Genomic DNA, 24,565 nt, shown 5'->3' with positions numbered 1-24,565 from the left:
TCAAAGGGCTGCAGGTTCGTTATTCGGCTAGTGGATAATCTTCAGCGAGGTTTTCAAAGACAGTCCTTTTTATTAATAAGCGTGACGTGTGCCTTTGTAACTAGTATAGGGACAACTTACCTCCTGTGTTTTTCTCCTTTGATGTACACACTTCTGTGAGCAGAAAACTCCTTGATTGTCTCCAGCTGCTCAATTATTTTAATTTCTCTTTCCCACTCTGCCATTCTTATTTTTAATTTCTGGTATTTTACCTTGATCTCAGCCTATGCCTACCTACTCATTTTATCCTAAGAATGGTTTCTCCGCACACGGTGTGTGTGTCTGCCACTTTGTTGTATTTCATGTCCTGAGTTCTCCGGGTGACATTTGTTTGGAATTCATTTCATACTTTAATTCTTACTCTCCTTTTCTAGCATTTCTTTTTTTCCTAACAGGCTTCTCGTGGTTCCTCATTTAAACCACCACTACATTTTATTTTCCTGATGTCATCCAAATTAGTAAATCTAACAATCACTAAAAAGTGCATAAATAGCTATAATTGCTTTAAAAATCTCCACAGCCATAAAATGCTAGCTGCTGTTGATGAACGTTGGAAGAAAAGCTACATCTTTTCATGTACATTCGGCAACAGATAAATAACCAAAATAGTAATGTCTCTTTCAACCTTTCAATATGTTCAGTAGAGTTAAACACCAAATGGAGTAATGGTAACAGGCAAGGAAAATTCTGTATTTTCATAATGATTTAAAAACTACCATGGAAAGAAGAATGGCGTGCTTTGGACACAGGGATCAACAGATACCGGTTGAAAAATAATTAGGTGACCAGGTCTGAACAGGAGCACGGGAAATGCACAAGTGGATGGAATACAGTTTTATAGAAAGGAGGGCAGAGCATGTGTGAATTTCCTAAGCAAATGAGTGCCCAACAGACACTTGAGCTTTTGTTCTTCTAAAAAAAAAAGTTATTTTTTTTAGTACTGAGCTTGTCAAATTTCGATCAGGGAGATAGATGAGTGACAGATGAAGAGCAGTAAATGAAGAGAACATTTAAATGGGCAGAAAGGAAACAAGTGAAAATGAAGAAGAAAAGCTTACAGAGGACGCGAGGTGTGCAGTGGGGGAAACACAGGGAGGAAAGAGGAGCCGACCGGAGCCTCAGAAACCCAGACCCAAAGACTCTACTTAACCTCGTGCTCAAAAAAAAAAACCTAAAAAACAAAGGAATCAACACACCAACTGTGACCGAGGCTTTGTGGACCAAAGGAATGTGCTATCCAAAGTTAAAGGACACACAAAAAAGCAGATTTGAGGGTCCCCTCATCTGACTTCAACGGCAAAGGAATTATGAAAATGCCTGTGGAAATTACACCTTAACCACTCCACGTCACATGTGCTTATCTCCTGTTTCACAATCTTCAACTAGACCAGCGGGTCCCAAACTCTGATGGCACATGAGAGTCACTTGGGGAGCACTTAAACTTCCCGACGCCCAGGTGGCACCCCCATCCTAACACTTAATATGACTGCTGGGGGTCTAATGGGCATTAGTCTACCTTATAGATGCCCCAGATCCTTCCAATGTGCACCAGAGTTTGGGAACCATCAAACTCGATTAAAAATCTTCCCAAGGGCAGATTTGGTCCTTTTGTTAACTCCCTCCCCACCCCCCCAGGTATGAAGTAGGTACTTAACACATCTTTGTTAAGTGAAAGTAACAAACATTAGCTTTTTGACCTTCCACCCTGTGTGTTTCAGAGTCCTGGATTTTCATTCCCAGACCCATTTCCCTTCTTCCTGGAGTGCCCAACACTTCCGATTCCTAATCCTATGACCTAGGACGAGCTACTCAACTCTCTCAGCTTTAGTTTCCTCGTTTGTGAAGTGGGCTTTATCGTAAAGCTGTTGAGAGGATCAAGTGAGATAATGCGAGCAAATCCGTCAGCTCAGCGCCTGCCAAATAGTCAGTGCTCCAAAAATGTCAGCCGATATTATTATCCATTTATTCATGAGTTAATTCCCTGCCAGCATCAAGGACTTTTTTTAAGTCTTTTGTGAAAGAAAGTATCAAGAACTTTATCACAGTAGCCTGATAAAGGGAAGCCTAAAAGATGAGAGCAAAAAGCCATCTTTTTTGAAAGGTTAGGGGAACCTTAAAGATGAGGCTGGAAGGATGAGGTGCTCCCTTTTAAATCCAAGAGCAACTCCCCGCCTTATCTTTTAGCCCAGGCCCCCAGTTACAGAATGTGAGATTTACAAGATCCACAGATAATCCATCAGCTATTGGGAGAAACAGAAACTTGCTTCAAGGGAGGGAGTGTTATTATAAACAGGCTTCACGGGAGGGAGCGTTATTATAAGCAGCCAACCAAGTTGAAGGTCCCTCACTCTCTGCTGGGCCCCCAACGAGGCCTTTGAGCCTGGGGAGGGAGGGCCCTATGCCTGTGTCCACCCACGGGCCCTGAAGAAAGAGCTCCCGCAAAGCAGTGGAGATGGAAGCTGCCCCGTGAGGCCAGCCTTCCCACCCACTTGCAGCTCATCCACTGCAGAGACCTCACTCTGAGGCCCCGTGGCCAGGAATTCTTCCTCAAATAGCAGAACAGCTCCTGGAAACAGGAGTTCCTGCTTTCTGCCCCCACTGGCCTCTCTGCTCGAGTTTTGCTGATCCTGTGGAAGTTGTCCAGTTGCAAAGAACTCAGTTATTACACCTTAAATAAGGCGTGGGCGCAGCAGCAGGAGTGTGGGGGCAGGGCTGCCGGGCAGAAGAAAATGCATTGTGAACTAGACGAATGCTTATAATTGAGTTAAATGCATTATCTTTAAGCGGTTGAAGTCTGAAAGGCTAATTAATCTCAGGAGCCCCTGATAACCATTCAGGTGGGTAAAAAGCAGATCGCTCTGGGTGGGAAGGGTTTCATCAGAGGCCGGGAAAGCTAGATCATTGGCCATTATGTGCAAATGGGAATCTGTTTTCACAATAATCAACTTGTTAATTTTCAATGAAGTTATTTCTAAGAAATTTTAGTATTTCCTGAACTTTCTTTATTTGCCTCTATCCTTTTCTTTCACCAGATGGACATAATGTCAATGTTTAAAAGGAAGTATTTATGCCTTTCTTTCAGCAGTTAATTACTACCTGTAAGGCAGTTGAAGATTTCAGGCTCGCCTGAGCAGAGTAAAATGTGTAGCCTTTCAAGACAGAAATTCATTCATTCAACAAATGCATATTGAGCATCTCATGTGTGTAGGGCTGGTCCATAAACACACTCAGACAGGAGGGAGACCATGACCCAGCCCCAAGACTAAACTTACACAAATAGGAACCAAGTTGTTTGGGGCTGAATTGTGTCCTTCCCAAGCCAGTATGCTGAAGTCCTGACCTCAACACTCCAGAACGAGCCTGGATTTGGAGACAGGGCCTTTAGACGGGTGATTCAATTAAACAAAGGCCATTAGGTGGGCCCTAATCCAATGTGACTGATGTCCTTGAAGGAGGAGGAAATTTGGACCCACAAAGAGACACCAGGGCTGTGTGTGCACAGAGGAGAGGCCGTGTGAGGACACAGCGAGAAGACAGCCACCTGCAAGCTAAGGAGCAAGGCCTCAGGAGAGCACAACCCTGCCAGCACCTTGAGCTCAGACTTGCTGCCTCCAGAACTGGGAGGAAACACATGTCTGTTGTTTAAGGCGCCCAGTCTGGGTATTTGGGTGTGGGCACCCTTGTAAACTATCACACAAGCCAAATATTTACCTGGCAAAAACGCCTTCGTTCTTTTCCCCATCCACTGCAGACTCCAGTTCCTTCAGGTACCATTTTGTTTCCTCTTTTTTTCCAGAAGTCTCAGCCCTAAATTAGCCCCTGCAGTCTCTGGACAAACATTCACTACTCTTTGCCTCTAACAAAGGAGCTGTAATGTGTGTGTGTGTGTGTGTGTGTGTGTGTGTGTGTGTGCGTTTAGTAACTAGCCCATGACCCAAAACTATTTCTTAGCAAGTTAGAGAGAAAAAAAAATGCTTAGAGAGGTATGTGGCAACTTGCTACATTCTCTTAACTCCCTTTAGAGTGAGTACAATAAAGTAAAACTTCATTATATCATGGCATATAATTTGTACAAAATAAGACTATTTGCATGTTGAAAGATTAGTTCTGCCTGGATCCAGTACACGTGTCATATTTCTGGAAAGTCATTTGACACGAATCAGTCTAAAAAATAAAACAAGCAGGTGCATAATATATTACCCAGAATAAAATAAACATGGCTTCTTTTTTAAGTGCCAGAGTTTATTTCGTCCATTAAATCTCCTTCAGCGGCTGCGTTTGACGTAGAGGCTTGGCGCCCTCTTGTGTCCACTTCGGGACAGGTTTGTTCGCAGAATTTTTGAGCAATTCACCCCACAGCATCTCTCACTCAATCCGTAAAAATTGCAAGAGAACACTCAATAGAAATTAAACTCCCCTCCTCTACACAAATTGTACCATTTATAAAAATACCACCCAGTTAAAATATATATCATGTTACAAAATTTCAAGTTTCAAATAAATATTTCTGTACCCATTTGAGTCCCTGAGTATTTGAGCTGTCTTTTCTGTAGATTATTATAGACAAAAGCTTTTTCTTTTGCTCTTATAGTTAATAGGTATTCATAATGATTTGCTAATCCTTCAAAATTTTAGTTCTAAAATATCTCTCCTCCAAGTACCCTTTAAAAAGTGTTAATTTTTACTCACAGTGAAAAATATTGTGCAAAATATTTTTGCAAATTAAACCCTAAAGTATGTTGTCTTCAATGACTATATCTGTACAGTCTTGTTTAAGTACCAATTTTTAATGCCACCGTTGAAATTCCCACCAGAAAGATGAATAAATATGAGGAATTGCCAGAACATGACCTCATGCAGGCTAGTTGAGGGTGTTGGTGATTACAGTACAAAGGGTCACATAGCACATTAAAGTTAATTTCCCCAATTCAGATCTAATAGGCATCCACCTTGGTTATTTCCTTGTTTGGAGTAGATATCATAAAATATGAATTGGCATCTGTATCACAAACCATCGGAGCCTATCCCTATTTCTCATTACTAAAATTTAGTTCAAATAGCAGACATCAAAATCTAACCACCTAATTTATATTTACACTGTACTCAGACGTTTAACCACGTTCATCTGGGGCCTGGGCTTTATTTCTCCTAAAGGCATCATTAAACTCCCCAAGTGAATTCACTCAACGTAACTCCAAAGGCAAGGGGACTGGCAAACTGACAAATAAGGGCTATTTCAGAAGCTTCCAGAAGATGCAATGGCAAAATAAATACCTTATAAGTCATAAGAGAGACTGACAACCGTTGAGAACAAAGAGAAGCAATTTGAAGCTGCTATCAGCAGAAGCAGCTGTGAGGCTGAACAAGAACATGTGACATCAAGGCAAAGAACTAGGGCCTCAATCACAGCCCTGTCGCGCACAAGTCAGGGGCCTTGGTCAAATCTACTCCTTTCTCTGAACCTCTGTATCATCTCCAGTAAAATGGGGGTAATTTTTACTTTATTATTATTAATGAGACAGCATGTAATAAATACTCAAGGAAAAGGGTACAATAAAAAGATGCAGCTGATTAATCAGTGCAGTTTAGATATTTAATACAGGCCAGAAGCAATTACACTAATACTTCCCTCATTCTGGAGAATAGAGCTTTGTTTCGTCAGACTGAGAGTTAGTCTGAAATCAGAGGTAAGTACAACATTCCCTAGGCAAGTCCAGGAAGTTCTGGTGTGGATTTTGGAGGACACTTCACCAGGAGAAACACTCCTAGGTCATTTCTTCACCCCACTGTGAAACACATGCACGCGTGTACACACACACACAGGCTTCCTACTCTTCATAAGTCAAATACTGTGATATAGATGTTATCTTCACAGGTTGCCTCTCTCATCATTTTTTAAAATTATCTTTTGAGTGATTAAAACAAAAGGAACAAGTAAGGATTTCATTTAATAACTATTTCCCTCCTTCTCCCTTCCTTGCTTTCCCCCACTCCTTTCCTCCCAGATAAGAGTTTTGGCCAAGTATTTTAATCATTAAATCCTTCACCATCTGGATAAACAAGTAATAATGCAAATGAGTGGTACAGAAAATCAGAAGGCCTCCTAGTGGGCCTGAAAATAAAAGCGGGTTGTTGACGCCTCCCGCTCAGTGTCGGCTCTAAGAACCTTCCCCATTCTCAGCGAGAACGGATTCCTCCATCCCCGGAGTTTCAGAAACTCCGTTCTTGCCTCTATTAAAGTTAAAGTCGGGTTGTATTTAGCTAGCTGAGTCTGACCACAAGCTCCTTGAGGGTAGGAACCATATCTTGTTCATCTTATTTTAATTGCCAGGTGCCTAGAGTAACGCCTTAGGAAGACTGCCAGGAATGGGGGAAGGCCTGGGGCGTGGACCAAAGTCCCGGCTGAGGGTGCTGAGTGTGCCTTCACCCCTGGAGCAAGTGGAGAAGCTGCCCTGACCTTCGATTCCCTGCCTTGTAAAGTGGGTTAAGAGAATCGCTGTATCTCTCAAGATGGTTGACAAGATCGGATGAGACAAGGCACGTTTGAGCAAATTGTAAACTGCACAGAACTGAACAAAACCCCTTAGTTTGGCAAGTACATGATAGGAGCCAAACACAGATAGTGAAGTCATCAGATTATGTGACACACCAAAATTCTCCCTTTTGTGGTGGGCGGGGGGGGGGGTGGGGCACAGAAAGAAAATAAAGCAAGCAGTCTGTGATGATGAATGTTATGCATCAGCTTGGCTGGGCCATGGTGCCCAGTTGTTTGCTCAAACATCAGTCCAGAAGTTGGGGTGAAGGTACTTTTTAGATGAGATTAACATTTAAATCAGCAGACTTCTAGTAAAGCAGATGACCCTCCATAATGTAGGTGGGCCTCATCCAATCAGTTGAAGGCCTTAAGAGCAAAGAGTGAGCTTTCCCAAAGAAGAAGCAATTCTCCTCAAGACTACAACACAGAACCCTGCTTGCTGCGCTGCAGAATTTGGACTCAAGACTGTAGCATCAACCTTGCCTGATTTTCCAGCCTTCCAGCCTTCCCTAGAGATTTCAGACTTGCTACTCCTACAATCACACGAGCCAATTCCTTAAAATAAATCACTCTCATATATATATCCCTGACTAACACACATTTCATGAGGCAGAGCAAAGCTAGGGTAATTGAGCCTATAGGCTGATTTTGCGTGGATACAGGTAAGGTAGTGGAGACAGATTTGGGCTTAGCATCCATTCATTCCTTCAATGAGTATTTACTGAGTACCAAACAGTGAGCTGACGCTTACTGAAGACTTCTTGTGTTCCAGGCACTCTTCCAGAAGCTTGCCAAGCATCATTTCATGGGAGCCTCAAGATAGGTAAGTACTATTATAATCCCTATTTTATGCGAGAGGAAACAGAATCACGGGAGCTTAAACAACTTATTCAAGGTCACAAAGATAGGATGAGGGGGGACGGGAGGAAGGGGGCTCGACCAAGCTTTCGGCTCTAAAGCCACCAGCCATGCTGTGTGACTGTCACTTCTTGAGCCCTGAGCTCGTATCAGGCACAGGCATTCAGGGAAGCCAAAAAGACACCCCTGCCTCCATAACCCTTCCAGATAGATGCAGCACCTGAGATGGGCGACCACAGAGGGTGAGCTGCCCGATAGAGACAAGGAGAACACCAGACGTCTCCCAGCCTCTCCCCCCAGGAGGGAGACTACGGTTTTTGATAAGAAGAATAGTTAGGGAAAAGGAGAAAAAAGAAGCGTTTATGAGATTTGGAAGAAAATGGATGTTGGAGACTTGCTCAGCTCTGATGGAAACAATACATACATATTGTGATGGTTAATTTTATGTGTCAACTTGGGTGGGACATGGTGTGCAATATGTGGTCAAACGTTATTCTGGATGTTTCTGTAAGGGCGTTTTTGGATGAGATTAACATTTAAATTGGTGGACTTTGAGCAAAGCATATTACCCTCCATAATGTGGGTGGGCCTCATCCAATCAGTTGAAGGCCTATAAAAACAAAAAGACTGGCCTCCCCCAGCAGGAGTGAATTCTGTAGCAGATAGCCCTCGAGACCTGAACTGCTACACTGGCCGCCCTGAGTCTCTAGCCTGTCGGCCTGCTCTACAGATTTTGGACTGGCCTGAGCCAATTCCTTAAAACAAATCTCTCTCTATATATACACATCGTATTGGTTCTGTTTCTCTGGAGATCTCTAGCTAATACATATACACATACACTCACAAGCACATATGTATTTTACACATATGCGTGCATATATATGTGTGCTTTATACATCATGTGTCACTTAATGACGAGGATGCATTCTGAGAAATGCGTCATTTCATCCTTGGGCAAACAGCATAGAGTGCACTTACACAAACCTACATGGTATAGCCTACTACACACCTAGGCTCTACGGTACTTATGGGACCACTGTCGTATATGCAGTCCCTCATTGACCAAAACATATATACACACACACACATATAAAAAACATATACACAGGTATATAAAACACATACCTGTATAGGCATGCATATGAGTAAAATACACACACAGCCTGCTGTTTCCCACCTCACATCTTTGCATAAATGGCTCCTTCTTGGAACGGTCTTCTCCCCATCTGCTCAGCATCTCTTGTCCATCCAGGGCAAACCCCACTTCCTGCGGGGAGCTATACCTGCCCTCCTCTCGCAGCAGCACTCATCACTGCCCCCTCCAGGGGCTTCTTTGCGTTGCGCCTGATCACAATGATCGGTCCGTCTTTGCCTACAAAGCCCCCCGCTGCCACGCATGGCCCACAATTGGCCTCCCTCAGTGATTACCAGACAGAAGTGGATTTAACGTGTGGGTTGCCCAGCGCAAGCTGCTGCCCTGACCGCTCACCCGGGGGAGGGCTGCGGGGATGGGGAGGGGTCTGTGCACACCCCTGGCTGGAGCCCAAGGAAAGATTCCACATCCTTCTTTGAGGCCTGGTCAAGGGACCTGGAGCTAGTGATCTAGTGACTGGCTGGCTGGGACAAGGGCCCTGAGGAGTGTGTAGGACTAAAAAGAGGTGGAGAATGAGGGGATGTGGAAACGGACAGGGTGAAAGAGGGCAGGATGGTGTGCACTGAGGGAGGGGGTGCGCTGAAGACAGAGGCCCCGGGACCTGAGCTTAGGGAAGGCAGCTGCAGAGTACTGAAGGGCCTGGGACGAGGGAAAACTGAATAATGATGATGCCGATGACGACAATGACAGCAACAACAGGGATAATAAGCACGACCGGATCAGAAGGGACGGTGGCAGTTCAGGGAGAGCACAGAAAGAGAGGATGAGCAGACACAAGCGGAGAAGCTCATGTTGACAGATGAAGTGCCAACAAGTACAGAAAAGGGCGACCACTGAACGTTTTTGTTTTTTAAATCAGTAACTTGTCTTAAGATGGTAACAGAATTGCTGCTGATTTTATTTTATACTCGTCTTTTAGAAAAACTTCTAAAATGCTTTCTTTGAAGTTTCCATGGATTTTTTTTATGGCTGCCGAAACTAATTACATTGTTTACCATAATTTTCCTTTTAGGAAACACTCCTAGAAAATGTTTCAGAATCTAGTCATGAAAAAAAATTAAATTGTCTTAAATTAATATGAAGGAAGAAAATAAGAATATTCAAGGAAATATCAAAGAGGAAATTAAATTCAATTGTTTTCTACATGACTTTCATAAACCCTAATAAAAGAATGACTTGTAAAATTAATAATCTCTCTTTTCCTTGCCTCTGGAGTCAAATTGGTTCAAAAAAGAAGCCAAATGTTTTATATTAAGAACTGGCATACTAAAACAATTATTTATAAGTGCTAATATGTTCATCTGAAACTTAAGATATGAGCGCTGACTCCCAGGACTGAAGATGCATTTGGCTCAGAGAGGAAGCCACTGAAACACTGTGGGTTTGGCATCTCAAGTCAAGCCCAATCCCTTTGCTATTTGAGTTGATTTATTCTTGGCAAAATGGAACTTCCTGAACCCTCAGAAGAAAGATTTTTAAAGTCTCATAAAAATTATTCCGAAGTTTTCTTGGACTTCAAAAGGCTCTTATAAAAAAACATTCTTATGAGTTAAATTTATGGAATATGGTGCATAAGGATGACATTTTCTTATAGCTTAAATAAGTAACAATTAGGACGAAACCAATGGGATGTAGAGTTTGGAGATGCTTGGCAAAGAGGAAATCCTCAGGGATCACTTGACCGTGAGTTAAGGGAAAACACATCATCTCCAAACAGGGAACGTGTTCTCTCTCTAGGAACTCTAGGACTGGGTGGGGGGGGCAGCCCTGTTTTTCTTCAGATTACCAAAGCCCAGAGCTTTCTCCCAAGGGAGGCATCCTTAGATGAGGGGCCACCAGCACTTTCAAAGGCGAAAGCAAAAATGCCCATCCACTGGCCCTTTGGTTGATCAGTGTGGCCTGTTTCCCGCCCTCTTCTCATGGGAACCAGCCTCCCAATCCCTCTTTGATGAGGCAAATATGTGAGGTTCTCTGTGTAATGACTCGCATCAGGCCTGTTGCAATACCAGGAGGCAAAAGGAACCCAACATCCCACATTGCTGGCCTCTTAGTCGGTGCGTCAAGTCTTCAGAGATGGAGGGGGAGAGTTCCCTTCTCCAGTAAAAGGTGAGCACCAGCAGGAAGAGCCGAGACACGCACAGGAAAGACCGGGAAGGTCATGAGGCTTCCTAAGCTCACAGCCTGGGCAGTCTCCAGCCTCGGAGAGAAGACAACGATGCTGCTCCACCCTCCAGATGGCCAGTCAGGTTGATGATTCATTTTATATTTTGAATAGTGGGTTAAGTTGGAAGTCGTTGGAATTCAGTCCACCAGATTTATTTAACATAACAGACCTCTGTTATCCAATTGATCATGGGATTTCCTCATGTTGCCATACTGCTTAGGAAGGCAAAAGCCATCATAAGATTAAATATTTACTAAAAATATGACCACTAATACAAATGCGTCCCCACTCCCACAGCCTCCTGGCTGGGTCCACCCAACACGTAAAGTCAAGTCTTTGTTCATGAATTCTTCCCCGGATGGTCTGCTGTTGTAAATAGTGGACAACACAGTGCTGAAATACTGCAAATGGCTGCAAAGGGAAATGAGTGTCTTGCAAAAGATGCTGGCTTTCATGGAGGCGGTGAAAGGGCCCGTGGACAGCCACACAGATTGCAGGTGCAGCTCTTTCATGTCCTGCCTCAGAAGGTGACTGGACAGACAGCCAGCAGTGTGGGACCGCCGATGGCCACAGGGCTGATCTGGCAGCCAGGGCATGAGCACGGCAGGTGGCTGAGAGGGATAGAGGAGAGAGGGAGAAGTCAGTTTTCGGACTAAAGAAAAACACTCAGGATGGGTCCAGATCATCCTGTGGGTCTCCGAAAACAAGGCTAATACCATGAATAAGAGGGACAGGGACACATCGAAGGACCCCACTGAAGGGGTTCTCACTGAAATGTTGTATAACTAATTTTGGTATTTTCATTAATTATAATGATTTGATCTATAAAATTTCATGAATTCAAAGTCAGAGTCAAAAGCGAAAATTTAAAAAGTACAAAAAGGAAGCTGTGATACAACCGAAGGATGAGAACAGGATTTATGTTTGTCATTATTTCATTAAGTAAGGGATGTATATGTGTAGATATTCCTACATGTATATCAGTGTACATATGTATGCACATGTGTCCATTACACACATATATTTCCCTGCTACATTAGTTTATAAATACACGTGTGTGTGTATGAGTATGTATAATATATAATATATGTTCCAGAGAAGTAGGAAAGAAGAGTAGAACAAACAGTTGGGAGGGAACTGAGCTAATACAGAAATAGAAGGGATTCTACCCAGAACAGGAAGGGCCGATGAGCATCCTGGGGACCCACTTTTGACCACCTCTGATGCTCACACGAAATAACCAACTAGAAGGAAGTTTCAACAGCGGGCTGCAAAATGGTAAAACAGAAGATGATCCAAAGAGGAGGGCTCATCAAGCAGGACTTCCTCATCTCCTAGGAGATAAAATCCTTAGATAACCCACAAATTATTATAAAATACTAATAAGGAGCACATGTGGGGCTGGCCCCATGGCCGAGTGGTTAGGTTTGCGTGCTCCACTGCAGGCGGCCCAGTGTTTCGTTGGTTCGAATCCTGGGCGCGGACATGGTACTGCTCATCAGACCACGCTGAGGCAGCGTCCCACATGCCACAACTAGAAGGACCCACAAGGAAGAATATACAACTATGTACCAGGGGGCTTTAAAATAAATAAAATCTTAAAAAAAAAAAGGAGCACATGTTTCTAATGATGCTAACAGACTAGACCAGTGCATCAGAACGGCAGGACGACTGTTAGTGCTCAAGCATGTGAACGGTCAGTACTCAACCTTGTTTGTGTGTGGTCTGTTTTTAACTGTTTTCAATCGTATCAAGATAACCTGATGTTAAACTTGTGATTTTAATTAATTGTTTAGAGTGTTCAATTAAGTGTACAATTATTATTTAAATGGTGGGAAAATTTATTTTTAAAATGCATTTTGTAAGTAGCATGTGAATATTTAGTGCAATTGTTTACTTTTTAAAATGCCTATAGTTTGATATTCAGATAATTAAGCTCAATAAATAAAGTGCCACACAAAGAGATTTTGCATACCTTTCCACAATCAAAAAGCCCTTTGATGGAGAAGAAACTATCCATCTTTTGTTCATTCTAAAACTAATGCAGAGTTGCAATCTTTACTTGCATTATATTAAATATAACTCGTTTCGATAAATTTAATTCTCTTCTTCAAGATAAAATCTAATGTAAATTAGCTTGAACCTCTTGTACATCAGAGTTTATGAGCAAATTAACCTGGGTCATCTTCCCACTGATTCTATTTCCAGTACTTCCCAAAATAATACCTCCTAGAGTAATAAATAGACAAGGACATAGCAAAGTCAGATTTTTCTGGTTTGTTTGTGTGTATGTGTGTGTTTGAGGAGGAGGTAGAGGTGAGCAAACTTGTCAAAATGTCTACGTGAAATAGATATCACTCGGAAAGACCAGTGAGTCCTTTTGCGCCTAAGTAAGAGTTATAAGGAAAGTTGTGGTCTGTGATCTGTCCAGCAATGAAGCGTGAAGATGCCCTCAGAAACACCGCTGTGGCCCGAGGCCTCTGCTCAAGGGTCCCTCTCACCAGACCAGTGTTCGGGAGCCTGGGCTGTTGCTCTGGAATTTTAAGTGAGTTACTTTACTTGCCTTTGCCTCAGTTTACAGGAAATAAATAAGAAACAATATCTCCTTGTTATTGTAAGGATAAAATAAAAGAGTGCAGAATTCCTCTTTTAAAAGTATAAAATGCTGTACAATTTAAGGCAGTTGGAAGCTGTAGGGGCAGAGGTGAAGTAATACATGGGAAAAGGATAAATAAAGTGCCTAAGATGAAATAACCGTTTGGAAGGCCACAAAGTGATGTGCAAGTGACATTGGTTGGTTAACAATCCTACAGAGTGGCTTAAAAGATCAATAACAACAAAGCTTTCACTGAGAGGAAGGATACTGGAGAGAAGTCTCTCTCATAAAAGAAGAGGTTTCAACTGCCCAGACGAGGCAAGGCCACACGTTGGTGCCCCACCACAGCACCCGTGAGCAATTACAACAGAGTGAGGAGGTGGCGTGGCCCCTGTCTTTCTGCCACAGGCTCCGCCCCATCCACCAGGCTCCATGCATTGGGTGACAGAGACGGGAAGCCCAGGCCAGGCACTGTAACACACTTATTTGCAAACAAGATGTCACCATGCAGCAAGTGAGACAGTCCTTTCTCCAGGAAGAGCCCCAGAGTTCTCCAAGCAAAACCAAGAGCTGCATGCCTCGTCTCAGACTCCTGCTGAGCTGGGTCCCCGCCTCCTTCACCTTCTCTTCAAGGGGCCCTGGCTCCCTTGCCTTCGGGGAGAGTCAGGTGAGCAACCTGGGAGTTTCCTCCATTTACGCCTGACTCTGGGTTCACACGAGCACCTGTGCCTGCCCTGGCCGGCTCTAGGCTGTCGCTCCTTGTCATAGCCACATACACCTGTGACCCTTAGCTTCCTAATCTGGACCTTGACTTTGAACCCAACTCTGCAGGAAGTTCTTGACATTGAAGGAAGTTATCTCCATCTTTTCAATGATCCTAAACACTTTGTAGCACCTGTTAGCAATTTAAGAATCCAGAACTCCGTTGTTGGGAGCAGGGTCTTCACAGTCACAGAGCATCACCACACGGAGTCCTCGTTCATTCCCACTGGGCAAGGGCATGTGGATGTGGAGAAACCTGGTGGACACCCCTGCGATGGTTAATTTTATCTGCCAACTTGACTGGGCCACGGGGTGCCCAGATACTTGGTCAAACATCATTCTGGGTGTCTCTGTGAGGATGGTTTTGCATGAGATTAATATTCAAATCGGTGGACTGAGTAAAGCAGATTGTCCTTCCTTACGTGGGTGGCCCTCATCCGCTGAAGACCTGACTAACCCCAAAAGGCTGACCCTCCCTCAAGTAGGGGGATGTCCACCTGCCTGACTACTAAGCTGGGACATTGGTCTTTTCCTGCCTTTGGACTCGAAGTAGAAAATCAGTTCATCATGGGCCTCAAGACTACTGGTTTCAGACTGGAACTTACATCCTCGGCTCTCCTGGTGCTCAGACCTTTAGGCTTGGACCGGAACTACACCACTGGCCGCTCCGGCTCTCCAGCTTGCTGAGGGCAGAGTGTGGGATTTCTCAGCCTCTGTAACCATTTGAGCCAATTCCTTATTTTATATATATATATATATATCTCCTGGGGATTCTGTTTGTCTGGAGAACCCTGACTAATACAACCACCTAATCAGAGGGGTAACATTGACCTCATCAGTAATGGCACCAATTGACGCCACATGGTTCAGATCTGAGGCAATGGGAAGGGTGCAACATCACCCATGTAATTATTCTTGCCAGAAATGCTTAACCTGAATCTACTCAAAAGGAATCTAGAAGACAGTTGGTCTGGGCTCTTCAAAGATGGCAAGCTGTGAAGACAAGGAAAAGCAAGAGAAATGGTGAGGGAGACTCAGGAGACAGGAGAGCTAAATGCGAACATGACCCTGGACGGGACGCTGAACCAAAAATAAGCTACAAAAGACATGATTGGGACAATTTGGGAAATTTTAAATTGGACCATATACAGGATATTGCTGTATCACCATTCAATTTATTAGAGACAATGACAATGTAGCTACTTAGGGACGAAAAGAGAGAAAACATAAAGCAAACAAGGCAAAAATCTAACACGACGCCACCATGCGTGAAACTAGATGAGTATTTGTGTGGTACTATTCTTTCAAAATTTCTGTTTGAAATATTTTTTTAATATAATTTGCAGAAACACATATGCCCACCAGAACTGAACTACCCAGACATGGTGAGCCTCCTATGTGTTGCTGTATGAAGCACAAAGCCCACCTATGAAATATTCTTGTAAAAAGGTGGGAAAAAATAGACACGGAATGTAACCAGCCTACGGCAGAGCAGGGGAGAGAGAGAGAAGATTGCAGAGACTAAAGAGACTAAAGAGACATAACAATCAAGAGTAACGTTTGGACCTTGTTTGAATCAAGATTTGAACGAACCAACAGTAGAAAAGATAGTTTTGAGACATTTCAGGAAGTTTGATTATAAACTGAGTATTGGCTGATACCCAGAAATTATTGTTAATTGTATTAGAAATTGCAGTAAAAAAAAGTTCATATTGCTAAGAAATTCCTAACAATTGTCAGAAAGGTCTGAGATTTGTTTAAATTCTTCAGTGGAAAAAAAAGTAAAAAAGAAAGATGAATTAAATATGGCAGAATCTTCCTAAGTGAGTAATGCTAATGTTGATAAATCGCATGATGATTATGTTGAGATTTATTGCAAACTCTACATTTGGGCATGTTTGAAAATTTTCATGACAAAAATTGCATACATTACATATTAAATATGCATGCAATTTACTCAGCCCTTAATCAGCTTTCTTTGCCTTATTAGAGTTTGTTATTTTATCTTGAACAAGAAGCACCAACATAATGTGTTGTTGGTGAACACAACGCCCTACATCTAGAAAAATGAAGTTATCGTCCAGAAATTAGTAGGGGAGGGCCGGGTGGCGATCCCCTTAGGCCAGGCGGGGTCTTTTTAGACTTGGAGTGGAGAGCAGCTCCCTTATGAAAGGACAGCGTGAGACCGCTGTGCGCGCGAGGACGAGGGGTAAGTTATGGCTTCTCTTTCTCTAGTGTCAGTTGCATAGATTACAAACACGACATACCTTTTATACCACCTTGACCTCCGGGCACTCACGGAGCCTGTTTCTTAGCAGAACTGACTGATTTAAGTCAGGCTGGAGTTACCATCGGCCGAAATGAGCTGACCTCCCTCCCTCGTCCATTTCCGGAATATGCTCCAGTGAGCCCTCCCACGAAGAACATCGGAGGATTTCTCAGCATCCTCGGGAAGGGTTTTCTCTAAGGAGAGAAGGGAAACAGCAGTTTGTGGAAAGCGGACCCAACCGAATTCTACGTCCTCCCCTCCCTCTAACCAGTCCTGTCACTGTAGACGAATCCCTCACTCTCTACAACTCCCTCCAGGCTTCTTTTCTTTGTTTGTTTTTGTTTTTAACACAATGGGCTGGTAGATAAATGGCACCACGCCTTGCTCCTCAGACTCTCTGAAGGAGCTCTCCAGGCACGAATACGCTGCCAGCTTCTTCACCTTCCACACCGGGATCCGGCACACTTCTTGAATATAGAGAGTTGAATTTGTACTTAACAAAGGGAAAAAAACACAGAATACCAAACAACTGGTTGAACTTTAGCCCAATTCCAGAAACCTGCTGATCTGGAGAGTTTCTGATATTTGTCTTTCTGTTTTCCCTGGACCTTTTCAGTTTCGATCACGTTTCCCCACAGGAGACTCCAGAAGGGAGGCTGGCTTATACAGAGCTGACCACTAGATGGCAGCACGAACCCAGTTGAAGGAACAGATAATGTTCAGATAAACATCCATTGGTTCAACTACTATTTGCTGAGTACCTTCAATGAGCCCGACACTGTTCTAGGCTCTGAGGGTACAACCCTAAATGGAACACACACACTCCCCTGCTCCAAGGAGTTTCTATACTAGGAGAGCAGATAGATAATAAATACAGTTGAGACATACATAGTCTGTGATTTACACGGTGTTCCCTAGAACATACAACAGAACCTGAGGCAAAAGCTTATGCCTGACACTTTCTTTGAGAGTGAAATCCAGACAAGCAGGAGAGATACGCGGATGGGGCAGGGCCAGCAGGAGAACATATGGAAGGGGGTGGGTTCCCCAGCCAGCTATGGCTTCGTTAACCATGCAGCCCGTTACTCGGTCTTCTGCAAAGCCTGTGAATTCCTGTGTCTCAGAACAATTTGTCTAGAGGAAGAAGTATGGCAGAGTGGAAATAGCCACAACTTCTCTGACATTCTTCCCTTTGCGTGATGGAAGCTGCGTCCCTTCTCTTGAATCTTGATGGGCCTGTGACTGTTTGACCGAGAGAATATAGTGGAAACGACCCTGTTCAAGTTTCTAGGCCTAGGCTTTAAGTGATTGGCGACTTGCACTTCCTGGCTCTTAGAACATTTGCTCTTGAGCCCAGCAGCCACCCTATGGAAAACTCAAGCAGTCCTGTGGAGAGTCCCTGCCTGGAGAGGAACTGAGGCTCCCAGCCAAGAACCAGCACCAACCTGCCATGTGAGCAAACAGGCCTGAAAGTGGATCCTCCAGCCCCAGGGAGGCAGAGACAAGATGTTCTCAATAATCCCTGGCACCTTCTGCACCCATCAGTTCCAACATGGGGGGTATTCCCACACCAACAAGCCAGTCTCCGACACCAGCTGGGGGTCCTACAATTCAACTCAGTTTCAACCCTACCTGTCTGGGGGTAGCATCAGATCCCACAGGTGAAGGGCTCAGTACCACAAGACTGTCCCTTCCCGACCCCACTTCAGATGCCAGTTGCCAGTCGCAAGCTGAGGTTTTCACCTGTGCTTCTGGCCAACCGGCTATGGATCTTATAGATCAGAGATTCCAACGACCCTCTCTTTGGGTTCAATTAATTTGCCAGAATGGCTCACAGAACTCAGAGAAACATTTTACTCAGCAGATTACCAGTTCATTATAAAAGGATATAACTCACAGACAGCCAGATGGAAGAGATGCATAGGCCAAGGTACGTGGGAAGGGGCATGGAGCTTCCATGCCCTCTCCAAGAGCACGACCCTCTCTCCACACCTCCATGTGTTCACCAGTCCAGAAGCTCTCCAAAACCCATCCTTCTGGGTTTTTATGGAGGCTTCGTCACACAGGCGCGATTGATCAAATCACTGGTCATTGTTGGTTGACCTCAAGCTCCGCCCTTCTCCTCCCCTAAGAAGTCAGGGGTGGGAAGGATGAGGAAGTGGGACTGAGCTCCAACCCTCTGTTCAAGTTGGCTCCCCTGGCAACCAACCCCCACCCTCAGGTGCTTTCCAAAAGTCACCTCATTAACACAACAAAAGACACCTTTATCACCCTCACTACTTAGCAAATTCCTAGGGTTTTAAGAGCTCTGTGTCAGAAATGAGGATGAAGATCAAATGTGTATTTCTTGTTATAAGTCACAATATCACAGCTGGCGAAATTACAGATTCAAGAGAAGAAATAAATGATTGCTGTTTGGGGTAGTGATTAAGGTTTGGGGTAGTCTGTTACTCAGCAATAGATAACCAGAACAGGAAGGCTCTTCTGACACGTTAGACAAACTTTGCCCCAAGAACTGTCAACCCCACTGACTTCCAGGTTGTGCCCTCTAGCCTCTCCAGGTCGCCAGTGGAGAGGCAGCATCTCAGGACAGAAACAGCAGCCTCTGTAGCACGTGAGCTCAGTGCAGGGTGAGCTACAGGCCTCCCTCCTGCAGCCTCAAGGGCCTGACCAGGTGAGCTGGTGTCTGTGCAGGAGGGCTGCACACGTCTCCTGTGAAGTCTTAATTCTCAGCAGCAACAGGATGCCAGAGGTGCAGAGTGTGAGACTTAGGCAAGGCTCTCTGGGCTTGTGCCTGAGCAGGGCTTGAGGGACCAGGAGCAGCTACCTCTGAGGGCCCAGCTGCCCAAGGCAGTGGCACTGCCTTGCTGCCCTGCCATGGTGGCAGGCTCCACGATCCTGCTCTCAGGCCAGATCAAACCCTCCCCTCTGCAGCTGTCGACGAAAATAATCCATAACCAATCTATACATGAAAATTTGGGTGAGTTTATTCTGAGCTTAAATCTTAGGATTATAACCCGGGAGAGTCTTTCCACAAAGGAACAGAGCACTCCAAAGAAGTGGGGTGCACAGAGTGGTTATATACCCTCAAAGAGGGTGTTTCACATATGATTGAAATGTCCCTCCCACAATAGTCACAAGATTGCCCTGTGGGCACAGCGCTTGATGGACACAGCAGGTAGTGGGTCTACTACCTTGGTGGGCGTAGCAGGAGGCAAGTCTATTGTCTCGAGCTGGGCTGTCACAGGTGAGCGCAGCAATCAGTTTCTAGCCTAAGGAAAGATGCTTAATCCTTAAGGAGACGCCAACGTTGGGAGGGGGAGGGAAGTTGCACCTTTATCTCAAGGGCCTTTCTTCTTGCCATAGGGAATCTCTAAAGCAGATATACAATGCATGCTCAACGGCCACGGTCAGGCCCTTTTGGAAAGACAAGGTCAGGCCAAATTAGGTTTATACCAAATGGCTTCCTCATATACTCCAATATATCCTATTACTTGCCATTTTTATTTGTCATGGCCATCAGAATGTGGTGGTGCCACGTGATCTTCCCGGAGGGTCCTCAGCAGCACTGAGCAGAAGGGCAGCGCCTACTGAATCCAGGAAGCGGCAGAAACTGGGTCCAGAAGAGTAGTTGGAAAGGATTAAATGTTGTGGATATTTATGAATTGTGACTGTGTTAGAATAAGCAGCAAGGGGCTGTAGGGGAGGAAGGCAAATCCTCTACCCTCTGGGTCCTTCTGGCTGGGCTACAAATTAAACTCACGTGAGACAGAAGAAGAGGAGAAAATCAAAGCTTTAGAACGTGTTTACATGGGAGAGACCCAGGAAAAGTGAGCAACTCACCAGAACGGCAGAGGCTCTCGTCTTAAATACCATCTTCAGCTAAAGGCAACGGAGGATGTTGGGGGTGGGGGGATTCAGTTATGAGAGATTCCCAGAAAAGCACGGTAAACAAGAGTGAGGTTGTTATGCAGATTTAAGCCCTCACCTTCTGCACTGATAAGAGTTTCTAGAGATAAGATCACCCCCTTCTTCCTGGTACAGAGAGGGAGACACCTTTACAGATGGAGACGTCCCTTATAAATGTAGATGTCTCTTACCAAGGGTAACTTCTACTTTTCAAAGTTTCCCCCCATCTGCAGTCTTTAAAAGTAACCAGCCCCAAATAGTTCTCATGCCAAAGGGACACATTTTGGGATGGCCAATTCTGATCTCCCACGGGACCTTGGGACCGTGAGGATGAAAGAGCTTTGCAGTCAGGCAAGACCCTCTGAGAAGGGTCTGACATTTGAACAAGTGTTTGGAAACATGATGGGGTGATTCAGGGCAGAAACATTCTAGACAGAGTGAGTGACAGCAGGGAGGCTGGCAGAGAGAACGAGCAATGAGAGGGGCGGAGAGGAGGTCAGAGGATGGAGGGGGCCATGAGGGAAGCCAGACTGGGAAGGGCTCATAAGCAGTGGACGCTGGGCTTAGCTCTGAGAGGGGAAGCACTGGGAAGATCATTCTAGAGGATGGACTGATTATAGATGGAAGAGGAGGCACAAGGGACAGGAGGCTCTGGCAGGAATCCAGGCATGTGGCCATGATGACTCCCACTAGACAAGCAATGGCAGATTGGGGAGAGGGGGTCACCCCTCCGATGGACTTTGATGACAAAGCCAATAGGATTTGCTGGGCATGGATGTGGGGTATGGGAGAAGGAGAGGAAATGAAGAGGCTCCAAAGATTCTGGCCTAAACAGCTGAAAGGATGGAGCTGCCATTAACGCTGATGGGGAAAGTACAGGAGGAGCAGGTGAGGGGGGCATCAGAAGTTAAATTTGTGGACAGCCAAGTGGAGACATCAGGGTGTCACTGGCAAATACGATCTGTTCAGGGGAGAAGTCGCTGGTGGAGGTATACTTTCTGGACCTGTCAGGAAGTAAATGGTCATGAAAGCCACAAGACAAGTAAGATAATTACAGATAGTGAGAGTTCTGGGGGAAGAGTCAACAGGGTCATATAACAGAAGGCTGTGCAGAGGAGGGGGCTGCCTAGGCAGGATGGTCGGAGGCCTCTCAGGAGAGGTGAAAGGTAAGCTGGTCTTGAACAATAGTAATACATGTTCACAATTCCTTGTACAAAACTCTTGGGGAAAGATAAGTTCCAGAATGAGAGTTCTGGATTTTAGAAACAAAATACGGCGCACATCCTATATTATATTGACACCCTCAGCAGGATCTGGGCAGCATCTCATAATCTTCTCAATGTTTCTCCAGAAAACATTTATTTAGTACACTAAACAGTATAAATAAACACCAACCGTCTCCTGTCAGATCACATTTTGCTGCTAAATGAGTTTGCAATAAACCTTCAACGTTTTTTCCACTTTTCAACTCAAGGCCTTGTTTCAAAGGCTCACATACGTTAATTCGTTTAGTCTTCATGTCAACTCCATGCAGCAGGTGTGCTATTATTATCACCGTTTACAAATGGGGAAACTGAGGCACACCCAGAGAAGTTGCCTGTGGTCCTACAGTTGGTCCAGCTCCCAGGTTTGCCTCTTTACCCTTTGCCATGCTGCCAGCAAGTGCAAAGGTCCTGAGCAGGGACTATTGGAGGAAGATGGGTGGCTGGAGGAAGCAACCAGCTGGAGGTGGTGAGAAAGTCGGAAGTTGTACAGGATGCTCAGAGGGACCGGCTGAGACCCGACGCCACGGGGTCTCCGTAGACTCCTCTGTAGGGTCGAGAATCCTGAGTATAGTGTCTGTTGACTGCTTCTGCTCGTTTGCTTTTGAACAAATTAATCTGATTCATGTTTTTGTAAATTCCCGCTGGCAGCCCCACAGGGAAGAGACTGGAGGGGTGCATCATGGAAGCGGGTAGACCAGTCACATCTCCAGGTCACATCACCTCAAACTCCATATTCTTATCTCCGTGGCCCCAGCAAACCCAAATAGCGTATTGAAGACTTCAATTCAAGGAAACACTAAAAGGGGAATGTGGCTGTGTCCTTAAATTAGCCATATTTAATTAAAAGGCAAAATCTACCCAAAACTTCACTTGCCTTCTGCAATTTTGTTCCATATGGATCTTCTCGGAGAGATTTCCTCTCATAAACCCTTCAGTATCTTTTCTTAACTTTGCCCCACTACTGCCTTTATGCCTTTCAGGGTTTCTGAGCCCATCGTTGCTACAAAGTTTTATGACTCCCTCACAGCCCTTGACAGCTTGTCTCATTTCATCATGATAACCAGGAGGGACATGGTGGTGTGCTCCAGGACCGCCGAGCCACGCTCAGAGTCCCACTTCCCTGCGTCTACCCACAGACCTCAAGTGAATTTGGGAACACTCTGCCGGGTAAATTCATTTGTGGCCTCCCTGAAAGGAGATTTTGATTGATACATCATTGCCATGTAGGTTTGAGATCGTTAACTATCTAAATGCACAGTAAAGACCAAGGCATTTATAAAGCAGCACTTATTTCTTATCACAGCGTCATAAATACTTCTCCTCAATCTGCAAGCAACCACATATTTGTCAAGGCCGCTCTTTTCTTTCCTCTGACCTGCACTGCCCCATGAGGCAGCCATGAGCCACATGCGGCCACTGAGCACTTGATACCTGGCGAGTCCAACTTGATACATGGTGAGTCCAAATTGAGACGAGCTGTGAGAGCAAAATACACTCCAGTTCAAAACTTAGTACAAAAACCCCAAAGAATGCAAAATAACTCATTAACAATTTTATATTGATCACATGTTAACATGATAATGTTTGGAGTAGACTGTGTTAAATAAATTTGTTATTAGAATTAATGATTCTTTTTACTTTTTGAATGTGGCTACAAACCATTAGAGGGGAGGGAGAGAGGAGAGGAAGGAAAAGAAAGAGGGAGAAAGAGGAGGGGTTGGGAAGGAGGAAAGAGGAGGAGAAGGGAGGGAAGGGGAGGGGAGAGGAGGGCAAGAGAAGAGAGGGAGGAAAAATAGAACGAAAAACCAAATTTTTCTAAATACCGTTGTCTATTTTCTCTGGTCTGTCCTGATTCCAGGTTCCCAGGGCTCAGTGACATTTCTACAGTTCAACGAGGTCTCATCTTCATAATGCTGGTCTGTGGAGTCATTTTATCTCTGAGAGAAAGAAAGAAGCTCTGTGTGTCTCTGATCAGTGCTCTCAATTCCCTGCAGTCCCTACCCCCAGCCCCCCTACCCTGGCCCCGGTCTCATTTGGAGAGAGCCTCTCCTCTTCCCACATGGTTGGCACACCTGCTCAGCTACGCTCGGGCTTTTCTGACTTCATTCTAAATGGTGCATGTAAATTAACTGGGGCATGGTTCATTTAAAAATAATAATAATAAGGGACAGGAGGCGGGGGCTGAGGATTAATTATTTTTGCAATGACTTGTAAATTTATAGAAAATGAAGAATGCACAAGATTTTCTCCTTGGAATAAGTCTGTTTCTGAATATTGTTAAAGGCAAGCCTTACTTTCGTAACTTGCTAAATATTATAATGTGCCTAAGTGTTGTTTTATATCCTTATACAACTGGGTTATAAAGTTGGCCTACGGTTACATTGTTAAAAGATTGCAAATACACCATCTTTAACAGCACCCTTAGAAAGGAAATGACTTACATTGTGAAGGAGAGTTTATGAAATACTCATGGGTTAATAATCCATTTGTAAAGCAAGTGTACTTATCAAGTAACCTGACACCACGCTTTCACAGGGAACCTGCCTCTTCTGGTAGAGTTTTCGAGTGGCTTTTATACACATCAGAAGACAGTCTTGGGGGTCTGAAATTAGATATGAGACAAATGTGTCTCCCCTTTTCAGGCATTAGTTCTAAAAGGAGAGTTAACTTGGTCAACATCCTTGGAGAATGCATTTTCCAACTCTGCAACATCAAAAGGTAAATATTTACCTGGCTATATGCTTTAAATTACTTTCTTTTTAGCCATGCAAAATGACCTAAAGTTTATTGCTTTTGCTTTCCAGCTCTGGAGAGCACTTGACAAGTCAAGGCTTAGGACTTTAAAGGCTAAGCCACAAAGATGACTTAATAGTCTGCTCTTCTGTTTCATCCACTGATTATCTGGAATACAGACTACAAAATTGGCTCGGCCTTTGTCTTCCAAAGCATATAAGGAGTGCTGCCTAAGAACCTCCTTGGTAAGGCCTTAGAACATAGACATCACACATCCCATCA

At 44.5% G+C, this 24,565-nt stretch overlaps 1 long non-coding RNA gene across 4 annotated transcripts in view; it reads right to left on the bottom strand.

Annotated features, from left to right (window-relative positions):
- LOC123285164 (uncharacterized) overlaps positions 1 to 24,565 on the bottom strand; it is a 65,953-nt gene that overhangs the window by 36,806 nt on the left and 4,582 nt on the right. Inside the window, exons 2-4 of one of the 4 annotated variants that reach the window (XR_011502963.1) lie at positions 23,374 to 23,487; positions 16,375 to 16,570; positions 1,794 to 11,360 (exon numbers count right to left, since the gene is read on the bottom strand). This is a non-coding gene — a long non-coding RNA (uncharacterized lncRNA). Of the gene's footprint in view, positions 1 to 1,793; positions 11,361 to 16,374; positions 16,571 to 18,273; positions 18,407 to 23,373; positions 23,657 to 24,565 lie in introns of those variants that run through there. The other 3 variants (XR_006526700.2, XR_011502962.1, XR_011502964.1) reach the window with 3 other exon arrangements.

The sequence above is a fragment of the Equus asinus genome, chromosome 4, assembly GCF_041296235.1.
Source record: "Equus asinus isolate D_3611 breed Donkey chromosome 4, EquAss-T2T_v2, whole genome shotgun sequence".
NCBI classification, from domain to species: domain Eukaryota; kingdom Metazoa; phylum Chordata; class Mammalia; order Perissodactyla; family Equidae; genus Equus; species Equus asinus.
This window is presented reverse-complemented; position numbering and strand designations above follow the sequence as displayed.